The following is an 11,531-nucleotide window of genomic DNA, read 5'->3' on the forward strand; positions in this document are numbered from 1 at the left end:
AATATAAATCGATTTCTAATGTGTTATATAAATTATAATCTTACACTTTTTGTATACATGAGTCCAGTAGGTTTTATTTTATAATGTAAAACATTAAAAGGAATCTTTAAAGGGATAAATACAATTAATTTTAGTTGGTCAAAGAATATTCAGATATCAGTATTATTAGACAGACAATTAATTACATGATTAAAGAGTAGGAACAATCTGTGTTTATAATTACGCAAAGCATAGAGGCACTGCTTGGTCAGTTTTGCTGATTGCCAAAATTTTTAATAAAATAGTACTATAGTCTAAAAGATATAACGATCGAAATTCTGTGATTTGTTAATAGCTGGTATATATACGTATGCGTGATTATGTTAGTTGATCACGTGTATACTATTATTAATTCATAATTTATGAATAATGAATTTCATAATTTAAGTTATAGTTTATTTGTATTTGTGTTATAAATATAATGAAAACAGTAATAAAAATATTTATGTACGGAAATGTTTTAAAGATAATCTGTAAAATATCTATTTGTATGATTTTCTATATTGTATCAATAGCATGATCAAATTTTCGGCATGGTACCAGAAATTTAACATAGTAACAATGTTTTGTATAATACGAAATAATAATCATGATTATAAGAAATCACGCATGAAAGAAGGTTCTGTTTATATCATTACGAGGGCAATTAATTACTTTCTTAAGAGGATATTTTTAAACCGTGTATGTAATTACGTATATGAAACACGCGAGAGCAGTGGTTTCTCTGTACAAGTATTATAGTACGCATTTGAGCTTTTATTATATGTGTATAAATGAGTTGTAAAATTTGTGGAAACGCAATAAGTAAATACTATGGTACATCCAAAAAGACGAGATACCAATGTTCACGTTAACGCCTGCGCGATCAATAAAATGGTCTGTAGCTATTGATTTATTTTCTTGAGCTCCAGGAACGACTCCCACTCAGTTGTAAAGTGAACGAATTATAGTATAGTCGCAGTGGCGATAATTATGTTGTAATATAGTTTAACGTGTCTTATATGACACGATAGTAACCATTACGTGCTGTTTTATGTAAATTTCGCGTTCTAGCAGCTTTAATTGCTGTTGCTAATTGCTTGGTGTCTTTAAAAGCAAACATATCAGTTTTATTGTTGAAATGGAGCACACAGTTATTATCTTTAGCTAATGTTACGGTATGTTAAAATTTAATTTATTGTATTAAACATATGTATAGCAAGTACTATATAAAAGTTAAATATTTATAAAAGAACTTTCATTTTACAGTGGGGTAATACAAAACTTATTGCAGAACCATTATTAGCAGTGAGTGATACTCCTGTAATTAAAACATTGATCATATCTCAACCACAGGCATTTCCTAAACTTGTGTAAGTTGCGTTTGATGTATTTTTAATTTGCTATATTATACTATATTAAGTTTTTCCTTAGAAAAAATAGTAATATTTGTTTAATAGCTTGTTAATATTATAAAAGTTTAACATTTTTGTAGCTCTTCTTCAAATTTGTTGATTGACTGTAGACTAGCCGAATGCGAATCTAGATCTGTACCTCATCTGGATGTACTAACTCAGGACAGTCAATTGCAGCCTATCGTATCTCAACAATTCCGTATACCTTTTCTTGCATCCGCTTTAAAAGTAATCATTAATCACTGTCACGTACAAGCAATTCAGACAGTTCTCAGGCTTCCAAACTTTTTAAATATTTAAAAAATCTAGAAAAACGTCAGATTGATATTTAGAAAAATCATGGTATGCAAGATATAAATTATCTTTCTTGATTAGCACAGTGAACGCAGCTTTGATTGTTAAAGATAAACTAAAGTATAAGACAATGCATGTTATTTGGAAAATTGCTATCAAACTTGCCTCGTCTTTACCTTCTGATTTTATGTCTGTTGTAAAAAATACTAACTGTCTTCATTATAAATGTAGGTCACATTTATACTGGGTTGTTTGATAAGTTTTTTCTTTCAAAAGTTATATAACTGCTCTTGTTAGGGAAATTGTCAGAAAAACTTGCTGCCCAATCTCTTATACAAATGTTATGCATCACTCTGCAATGTATTTAAACGATCAAACCAATTAGCTGTAATGTTCCATACTTTGCACTGTATAATTATACATTAAATTCGACTCTAATAAGGAGAGTGTAAGGTCTTTGGGTCATTAATTTAGTATAATTAAATTAGATTCTTATTTTTCATTGACCACATAGCAGTGGAACTTAGTGTAAAAGTAAACGAAGCATAAGAAAGAAACGCTCTTCGCGGACAAAATTATTGTAACATTGTTGCACAAACATTACCGTTTTGCATTCCTTTCGGAAAACAGACTTCATTAACGTTTTCAAAAATCTCTTTTTTCATCGATAATCCTCCTGCAAACTAGACGTACTTTAGCATAGACATAAAAATTGATGCACATAATTGGCTATATATGTGGAACAACTGTTTTCCCGACATCGATATAACGCACTGGGCGGTGTATAAAAGTGTAGTTTTATTAATATTCTTTCTATTAACGAAAATGGTCTTTTTTCCTGTTATTACTAAAGTCCTGTCAAAGTTAGATTGATATCTAGTGAAAAATTTCGATGTAATAAATTTTATAATTTTTCAAAAGTTTTCAGCGGTCGTTATGATTTCATTCAAACTGCCATTTTTTTTTAACGAAACATATTTTGTTACTTTCTTTTGTCAAATTCGATACTACTTTTTGAAATATAATTCCCAATGAGAAGACGCTTTAACTGTGGAAATAATCCGATTGGAATTGCCTGGCTTCTGCTAGATCCCATTCTTACAATAGGCGAGCGGTAACTTGTTCAAAGTTTTGTCAAGATTCCTTAAAAAGTTCGTAGGCCCATTTATCTATTGTATCCTATTTATCAAATATTGACACTCTCGTTTTAATTTGGTTTTTCCAACGAATAATGATAATCTAAAAGAATAGATAACTGATGCTTTTTCTCTTTCGGCTCGTACCATTCATCATCCACAGAATCCTTGTGCAAAATTTAAACTAATATGGTGACCCAAAGACCTTGCAATCTCTTTGTAAGATCCGTCATTAGCATTTTTTCCTTTCTATTAGCCAATGATCAATTTCGATTTTAATCGACAACAATGATCAATTTCATTTCGACGAAAACAAAGCAGCAAAGTAATCGCAGAATAATAAGAATTTTAGCAGTTGCTTTCATGACATTAACATTGGCTGCCAGGATTCTATGCCAATCTTTCCGAATATTTCTCGATTCATCGTAATCAATTTACCTTCCTCGTTTGAATAATTCAGATCTAAAGACGGCAATCTGAAACCCGATTGCAACTGATAAGCGTGCTGTCCATAATATTTGATTTGCAGAGCAGTCTTTAAGTAACGGGAACCCCTTATACGTATGGTAATTGGCAATTCTTCGCAATGATGACGTACACTTGGCGGTATATCTTTTGTGCTATAATGAGCCCTATATGCACTAACTTTCTTCTTTCTCATGTATTCAATTACCTCCACTTCGTTTGCCTCGATGCTCATAGATCTGCAAATTGGATAATCGGATTTCAGATAAGTCTTACGTATACATGACATTAAAACTAAAATAGGAATAAGATAAAAAGGTTAAACATACAGTGCCTATACGAGAAGTTGTTACACTTTTTTATTGTTTATAATAGTATTACTGAATTTATAGTTTTATAATATAATAAAGTATTTATTATGGAAATGTAAATTTTAGTTATTTACCACATTAATAACAATTTCAGCACCGGTTACGTAACATTATTAACAAGCATAAGGAACTGGAATTCGAATGTCGCTTTGAAGTTACAGTCATTGAACTTGAACTGTAAGTTACTGTCCGAAACGTTTTTCATGTAAAACCTTTATTTTTATTTTGTAATATATTTAGGGAAAGGTCTACAATATTACATTAGTGTTTCATATTTATCACATTAATACATTATTACATTGATAACGCTAATGCAATGCGATTGTTTGATACGGGTAACGTAGGATAAATGCTCAAAATGGTGACCTTTAGTTTCGAGACACTTACTAATGCGTTTAATGAATGATTGAAGTATAAACGATAAAGTTTCTCTCTCGATGCTTTGGCAGGCGGTTGTGATTTGCAATTTTATAATTTCTAAAGTGACGGATGAATCGTAATGTACCGTTTGTTTAAGATAACCCCGTAAGAAATAATCTGGCAACATTAGGTCAGGTGACTTCGCCGGTCAGAGAACTGGAGGAAAAAATCCTCATTGATTTTTATTTGATCTTGGGTTCATTCGTAAAATGTCGCTCGACTTTGAAAATTATTTCCGCGAAGTTCTCGGTCTAAGGACACTTTGTATGGGTGGATCGTACCACGCTTTAAAATTTCCTGAACACTCGTTCGAGATACTTTCGAACTGTGAGCATCCGGATTGTGAGTAATTACAGTTAACGCACGAACTTTGTTATTTCCGTCTGTAGCTATTTTTCGTTGTGTGCAATTTTTCTCAAGAAAACTGTTTAACCGTTTTAACGATTAAACACGATAAAATGAACGACGCGATGGACATTTTCTTTCAGGACACTGTAAAGCGTGGAAATTAACGAACAGCTTCACCGATATTTTGTCTTGATTTATCATAAATAAAAACCAATTAATCTAGAAATGATCTTCGAAACGCTCACGCATTAAAAAACTAATAGTGCCGTTTCAATATCCTCGTAAAATCACGAATTACACTTTTCTTTTTCAATTAGTCATCTACGAGATATTTCGTTGTATCAACTTAAATGGTACACTCTGTGTGGAGTATACACTGACTCTAAAATTGCATTTATCATTCCTTTAGCCAACAAGCTAAACTTGTCGCGTGAACTTTTTTTCTCGTGGAAACTCCATCACTCCGAGTAGCTCCTAAATTTCTATCAAACCCACAATGGTTACAACGGTTTTCTAACATAAGATATATAAAATAATAAATGTATGGATTGCTTTAGTGAACAAGTGATATTTAAGATTGAAATAAAGTACAAAATATACAAAAACCGAAAAAGATCAGACTGACAAAAATTGATTCGTTCATTTATACCGTACAGAGCTTGAAAGGACGAATTAAAATGTAAAGAATGAACATTTTCTATCTCTCTCTCTCTCTTTCTGTAAACTGACATAAACTGTGTAAAAAGTTTGCAGCTGTTTTAATTCATTACCCAACAGTTTATGCACCCAGAACTTTAATAAGATAAAGCAGTATTTAGTCTGTTATTTATTTAGTTAGCGTAGCCGACAATACCAAGTTGAAAGCTGTAGGAATTAAAAATGTAAAAGTAAATCTCAAAGGTAAGTGCAAATAGTGAGTAGTTTCGAATGTACTTTGTATGCTAAAATTAAATGCCAATCTTCTTTCTCTAAGTACTCTGGTCCAAAAAGGATTCCTAATTATATTCAATAATTTAAAATGGAAAGTATTTCACAAAGAATGGTTTGTATAGACTAGACATGCTAGATACAACAGGTGCTGTCTTGACTTTAACAAGCAATGTAACAAGACACCAGCTTTGGCACAGAAGATTCAGTCATTTGAACGACAGATGCATGGATCTGTTTAAAAAGGGCATGACAGAGAATGTGTGGATTTTGATAAATTTGATATGAATCATTTGCTCTGCTTGCCTGAAGAGAAAGCAAACAAGAACTACTTTTACAAGCATGAGAAAAGAAGTTGGGTAATGTCTGATATTTTTAGAAAACGTTACTAAAAATGTTTTCTAGCTAATGTGGAAGAATATTTGAAATGAAGGAATCTAAATTTTAAAGCTCTGCTTATACATATATAAGCTTTATACATATTGTCCGTTAACGGTGGTTTTGTAACAAATTTCACTCGTTTTAAATGTGTTGGCTCTTCGTATCACCCTCTTTACGTTGATTGTCGTAAGTAATTAGGAGGGTACCATACAGAAAATGTAGAATAAGTGAGCGTCGATTCAAATGATTTCAGATAGGCGAAATTCGAGTTAAATAGATGAAAGAGAAGCGTTAATTTCTGAAATTAATACGGTAACTTACTTACCGTCTAGTAATCGATATCTATATCATTTTAATACGGATATCTAAAAGATACGAAAGTTTAATTTCGTGTGTTCTAAAAATATTTTTCTCTTCGAATACTAAAAAAATGTTCTCCCCGTTGAATCCTATTGATCTATCGAAAGTTAATTTATAATCAAAGAAAATTTAATTTTGTAAATGTATAAATCCAAAGAATGGCTATCGAACATTACCACGGTAACTGTAATTGGCTTATATATTTTTAAGGTTTTACCGAGCAGCGTAAATGCATACTAATGAACCCTACGCGTATCAATGTCGAGCATCACTCACGTGTTTCAAATGAGTTCTCGTGACGTACAAAGCATGTCTAATTATTCGTAAGGCACACCTAACTCACGCCACAGATTTCACAACGTCGAATAGAATTTAAACAAGCTAAATTAGTGCCGTTTGGTATAGTATTTGAATGGAAAGAAAAAAACAGATTTCCTTTGCACTACACTTCTAAAGGAAAATCGATCCTACAGAAATTGTCGTCTAACGAAACGACCAGAAAGGAGTACGGGTGTCGCGTTGTCTGGAAAAAGTATTTAATATGGATATTCAACGACCAATAACTCGATCGCCAACGTCTTTCTTGAATTATTATAAATGTTTCTCCGACATCTCACCGAGAATGAAAAGCACCGCGGCGATTGATTTTTTCAAGAATTAAATTGTTCAAAGAGGATTTGTAACTGATTTGGTACGCCGTTTAATATTGCATGGGACATATTAACCAAAATTGAGACCGCTGCTAGAATTCCGTGAGATAGATACAAATTAAAGGACGACGAATGGCAACTTAATTGGATTAAATTACTTGTACGAAACGACAATCAATATTATTGCAAACTACAAAGCGAATATTACTTTTACGAGAATATTTTTAATATTCCGAGTCAGCTTTGTTCCAACTGCAAATATTTAATGGAAAATATACGTATTTCGAATTTTTTGCACCAAAACGTTCATTGTTCCGCAGACCAAAAAATATTGCGATACACACTCTTCGAAATGGTATCGCAATGCTACGCTTCCTGACACGTCTAATTAAATTTTTGTGAGTGTGTTATTAAGCTGAACTGTTACGTAATGTATTTGTACATCTAGGAAAAGACTGAACTTATTGAATAGATGTATACTATTTTCCTATTTTGTCTTCTCGTACATCGACTTTTTCGTAGTCTTGACTGGTGGTGTGAAAGGCGATGGAAAGAGAAAAATAATACGGATTTGGCAGGTGTGTGGATGCAGGGATTGCTTGTCCACAGAAAGGAGGAAAGCGAAGATTCCTACCTACGTGTGTTGCACCCGAACCCCCAGGTAATGCATAACTGTGACTTGGAAATTTCCCGGAATACCAACAACGTGCCAGTCAGATTTGCGGCAGAGCCTTTTCTTTATCGCTGCACCGGTAATAAACCACTTTCCCAAATCGTCGTTCTTCCAAATTAATTTTGCAACCTAACAAGTGTTTAGAAAGTTTCGGTATAAAATATTACATATTCAGACTGATGAAAGAATCATACCAACAATTAATACAAAATATAAATATTTATTTTGTTTTAAATATAAAATATACTTAATATGTATTTGGTTTATATTATATAATATAAATCGATTTCTAATGTGTTTAGACAGACAATTAATTACATGTTTAAAGAGTAGGAACAATCTGTGTTTATAATTATGCAAAGCATAGAGGCACTGTTTGGTCAGTTTTCCTAATTGACAATATTTTTAATACAATAATACTACAATCCAGAAGATATAATAATGAAAATTTTGTAGTTTGTTGATAGCCGGTATATTGTCTATGTGTGATTAAATAGGTTGATCACAGATATACTGTTTTTAATTCATAATTTATGAATAATAAATTTCATGATTCAAGTTCTAATTTATTTGTATCTGTGTTGTAAATATTCAATTGTATAATGTAAATATAATAAAAGCAATAATAAATATATTTATGTATGATTATAAGTAATCATTCATGAAAGAAGATTATTTACATATTAGTACAATTAATTACTTTTTTGAGAAGAAATTCTTAAAATTTTGTCAAGATTCCTTAAAACGTTTGTATGCCCATTTATCTATTCTATCCTATTTATCAAATATTGACACTCTAGTTTTAATTTGGTTTTTCCAAAGAATAATGATAATCTAAAGGAATAGATAACTGATGTTTCTTCTCTTTCGATTCGTACCATTTATCATCCACAGAATCCTTGTACAAAACTTAAACTAATATAGTGACCCAAAGACCTTGCATCTCTTTGTAAGATCCATCATTAGCATTTTTTCCTTTCTATTAGCCAATGATCAATTTCGATTTTCATCGACAACAATGATCAATTTCATTTTGACGAAAACGAAGCAGCAAGATAATCACAGAATAATAAGAATTTTAGCAGTTGTCGTTATCCATTTGCTTTTATGACATTAGCATTGGCTGCCAGGATACTATGCCAATCTTTCCGTATACTTCTCGATTCAACGTAATCAATTTATCTTCCTCGTTTGAATAATTCAGATCTAAAGACGGCATTCTAAAACCTGATTGCAACTGATAAGCGTGCTATCCATAATATTTGATTCGTAGAGCAGTCTTCAGGTAACGGAAACCCCTTACACGTATGGTAATTGGCAATTCTTTGCAATGATGACGTACACTTGGCAGTATATCTTTTGTGCTATAGTGAGCCCTATAAGCACTAACTTTTCTCTTTCTCATATATTCGATTACCACCACTTCATTTGCCTCGATACTCAAAGATCTGCAAATTGGATAATCGCATTTTAGATAAGTCTTACGTATACATGATATTAAAATTAAAGTAGGAATAGGATAACAATGTTGAACATACATTGACTACTCGAGAAGTTGTTACCCTTTTTGATTGTTTATAATAGTAATACTGACTTTATTGTTTTATAATCTAATAAAGTACTTATTATGGTTAATGGAAACGTAAATTTTAGTTATTTATGCTACATTAATAACAATTTCAGCACCGGTCACGTAACATTATTAACAAGCATAAGAAACTGGAATTCGAATGTCGCTTTGAAATTACAGTCATTGAACGAATATGTAATGCGAGACTCGCGTTACTTTACCACACTTGAAAAAAAGTGTTAATAATTTAATTATACACATTATAATGAAATATATAACGAGGATTAAATCAACAATTTTATTATTGTTTTCAGTAGAACAGAAATTTCACAAAACTGAATTTTTATCTGACTTTAATTAGACATAACTTTTTAACGTCAGTGAACGGTGCCGTCGGACTTGGTACTAATCGTTCAATAAACCTGACGGAACAACTACGTAAATTTGCGGGTTCAATAAAACGATCAATTTTTCTGAAAAGTGTCAGAATCTACACTTTAATAGTACATAGTTCAATGTTTAAACAAGTGAATATTTTTTTCTCGGAAATAATTAGTTTTAGTGTTTTGTTAGTCTGGCTCAAACATCTCAAAACTCTCAATTGATTAAATCGAACTGTTATTTAGTTTTGAATCCGTTCGTTCAATAAACCTTACGGAACAACTACGTAAATTTGCGGGTTCAATAAAACGATCCATTTTTTTGAAAAGTGTCAGAATCTACACTTTAATAGTACATAGTTCAATGTTTAAACAAGTGAATATTTTTTTCTCGGAAATAATTAGTTTTAGTGTTTTGTTAGTCTGGCACAAACTTCTCAAAACTCTCAATTGATTAAATCGAACTCTTATTTAGTTTTGAGTCCGCTATCTTGTTTTTATTGAATATTTATTATCTTTACGAATTCAAACTAATAAACTGTAATAAATAAATTTCACATCTCCTGAATACTAAGATAAATATGAAAATATGACAATTATTTAAAATATGCATTCAACAAACTGGGTCTACATGCATAACTACTGTCTGAAACGTTTTTCATGTAAAATCTTTATTTTTATTTTGTAACATATTTAGGGAAACGTCTACAATATTACATTAGTGTTTTATATTTATCACATTAATACATTATTACATTAATAACGCTAATGTAATGCGATTTTTTGGTACGGGTGACGTAGGATAAATGCTCAAAATGGTGACCTTTAGCTTCGAGACACTTACTAATACGTCTAGGAACAGGCTGAACTAATTGAATAGATATGTACTAATTTGCTATTTTCTCATCTCGTACATCGACTATTTTGTAGTCTTGACTGGTGGTGTGAAAGGCGATGGAAAAAGAAAAATAGTACGGATTTGGCAGATGTGCGGGTGTCGGGATTGCTTGACCACAGAAGGGGGAAGGGAAGATTCTTACCTACATGTGTTGCACCCGAACCCCCAAATGAGGCATAAATTTGGAAATTTTCCGGAATGCAGACAACGTGCCAGTCAGATTTGCGGCAGTGCCTTTTCTTTATCGCTTCACCGGTAATAAACCACTTTCCCAAGTCGTCGTTCTTCCAAATTAATCTTGCGCCTTAACAAGTCTTTAGAAGGTTGCAGTATAAAATATTACATATTCAGACTGATGAAAGAATCATACCAAATTAATACAAAATATAAATATTTGTTTTGTTTTATAAATAAAAATATATGTAATTTTGAAAATATATATATAATATATATATATATATATGGTTTATATTATATAATATAAATCGATTTTTTATGTGTTATATAAATTATAATCTTTTATTTTATAATGTAAAACATTAAAAGGAGTCCTTAAAGGGATAAATACAATTTAGTTGGTCAAAGAATATTCAGATATCAGTATTATTAGACAGACAATTAATTACATGATTAAAGAGTAGGAACAATCTGTGTTTATAATTACGCAAAGCATAGAGGCACTGCTTGGTCAGTTTTGCTGATTGCCAAAATTTTTAATAAAATAGTACTATAGTCTAAAAGATATAACGATCGAAATTCTGTGATTTGTTAATAGCTGGTATATATATACGTATGCGTGATTATGTTAGTTGATCTCGTGTATACTATTATTAATTCATAATTTATGAATAATGAATTTCATAATTTAAGTTATAGTTTATTTGTATTTGTGTTATAAATATAATGAAAACAGTAATAAAAATATTTATGTACGGAAATGTTTTAAAGATAATCTGTAAAATATCTATTTGTATGATTTTCTATATTGTATCAATAGCATGATCAAATTTTCGGCATGGTACCAGAAATTTAACATAGTAACAATGTTTTGTATAATACGAAATAATAATCATGATTATAAGAAATCACGCATGAAAGAAGGTTCTGTTTATATCGTTACGAGGGCAATTAATTACTTTCTTAAGAGGATATTTTTAAAGCGTGTATGTAATTACGTATATGAAACATGCGAGAGCAGTGGTTTCTCTGTACAAGTATTATAGTA

At 31.1% G+C, this 11,531-nt stretch overlaps 1 long non-coding RNA gene across 1 annotated transcript; it reads right to left on the reverse strand.

Moving 5' to 3' along the window:
• Nucleotides 1–398: 398 nt before the first annotated feature.
• LOC143144592 (uncharacterized) lies at nucleotides 399–7,582 on the reverse strand. Its single transcript, XR_012991457.1, has 4 exons — nucleotides 7,420–7,582; nucleotides 3,302–3,567; nucleotides 1,904–2,080; nucleotides 399–1,738 (listed from the first exon to the last, which is right to left on the reverse strand). It is a non-coding gene; the product is annotated as an uncharacterized LOC143144592 (long non-coding RNA).
• Between the last annotated feature and the right edge of the window lie 3,949 nt (nucleotides 7,583–11,531).

This window comes from Ptiloglossa arizonensis, chromosome 3, assembly GCF_051014685.1.
Source record: "Ptiloglossa arizonensis isolate GNS036 chromosome 3, iyPtiAriz1_principal, whole genome shotgun sequence".
Classification (NCBI taxonomy): Eukaryota; Metazoa; Arthropoda; class Insecta; order Hymenoptera; family Colletidae; genus Ptiloglossa; species Ptiloglossa arizonensis.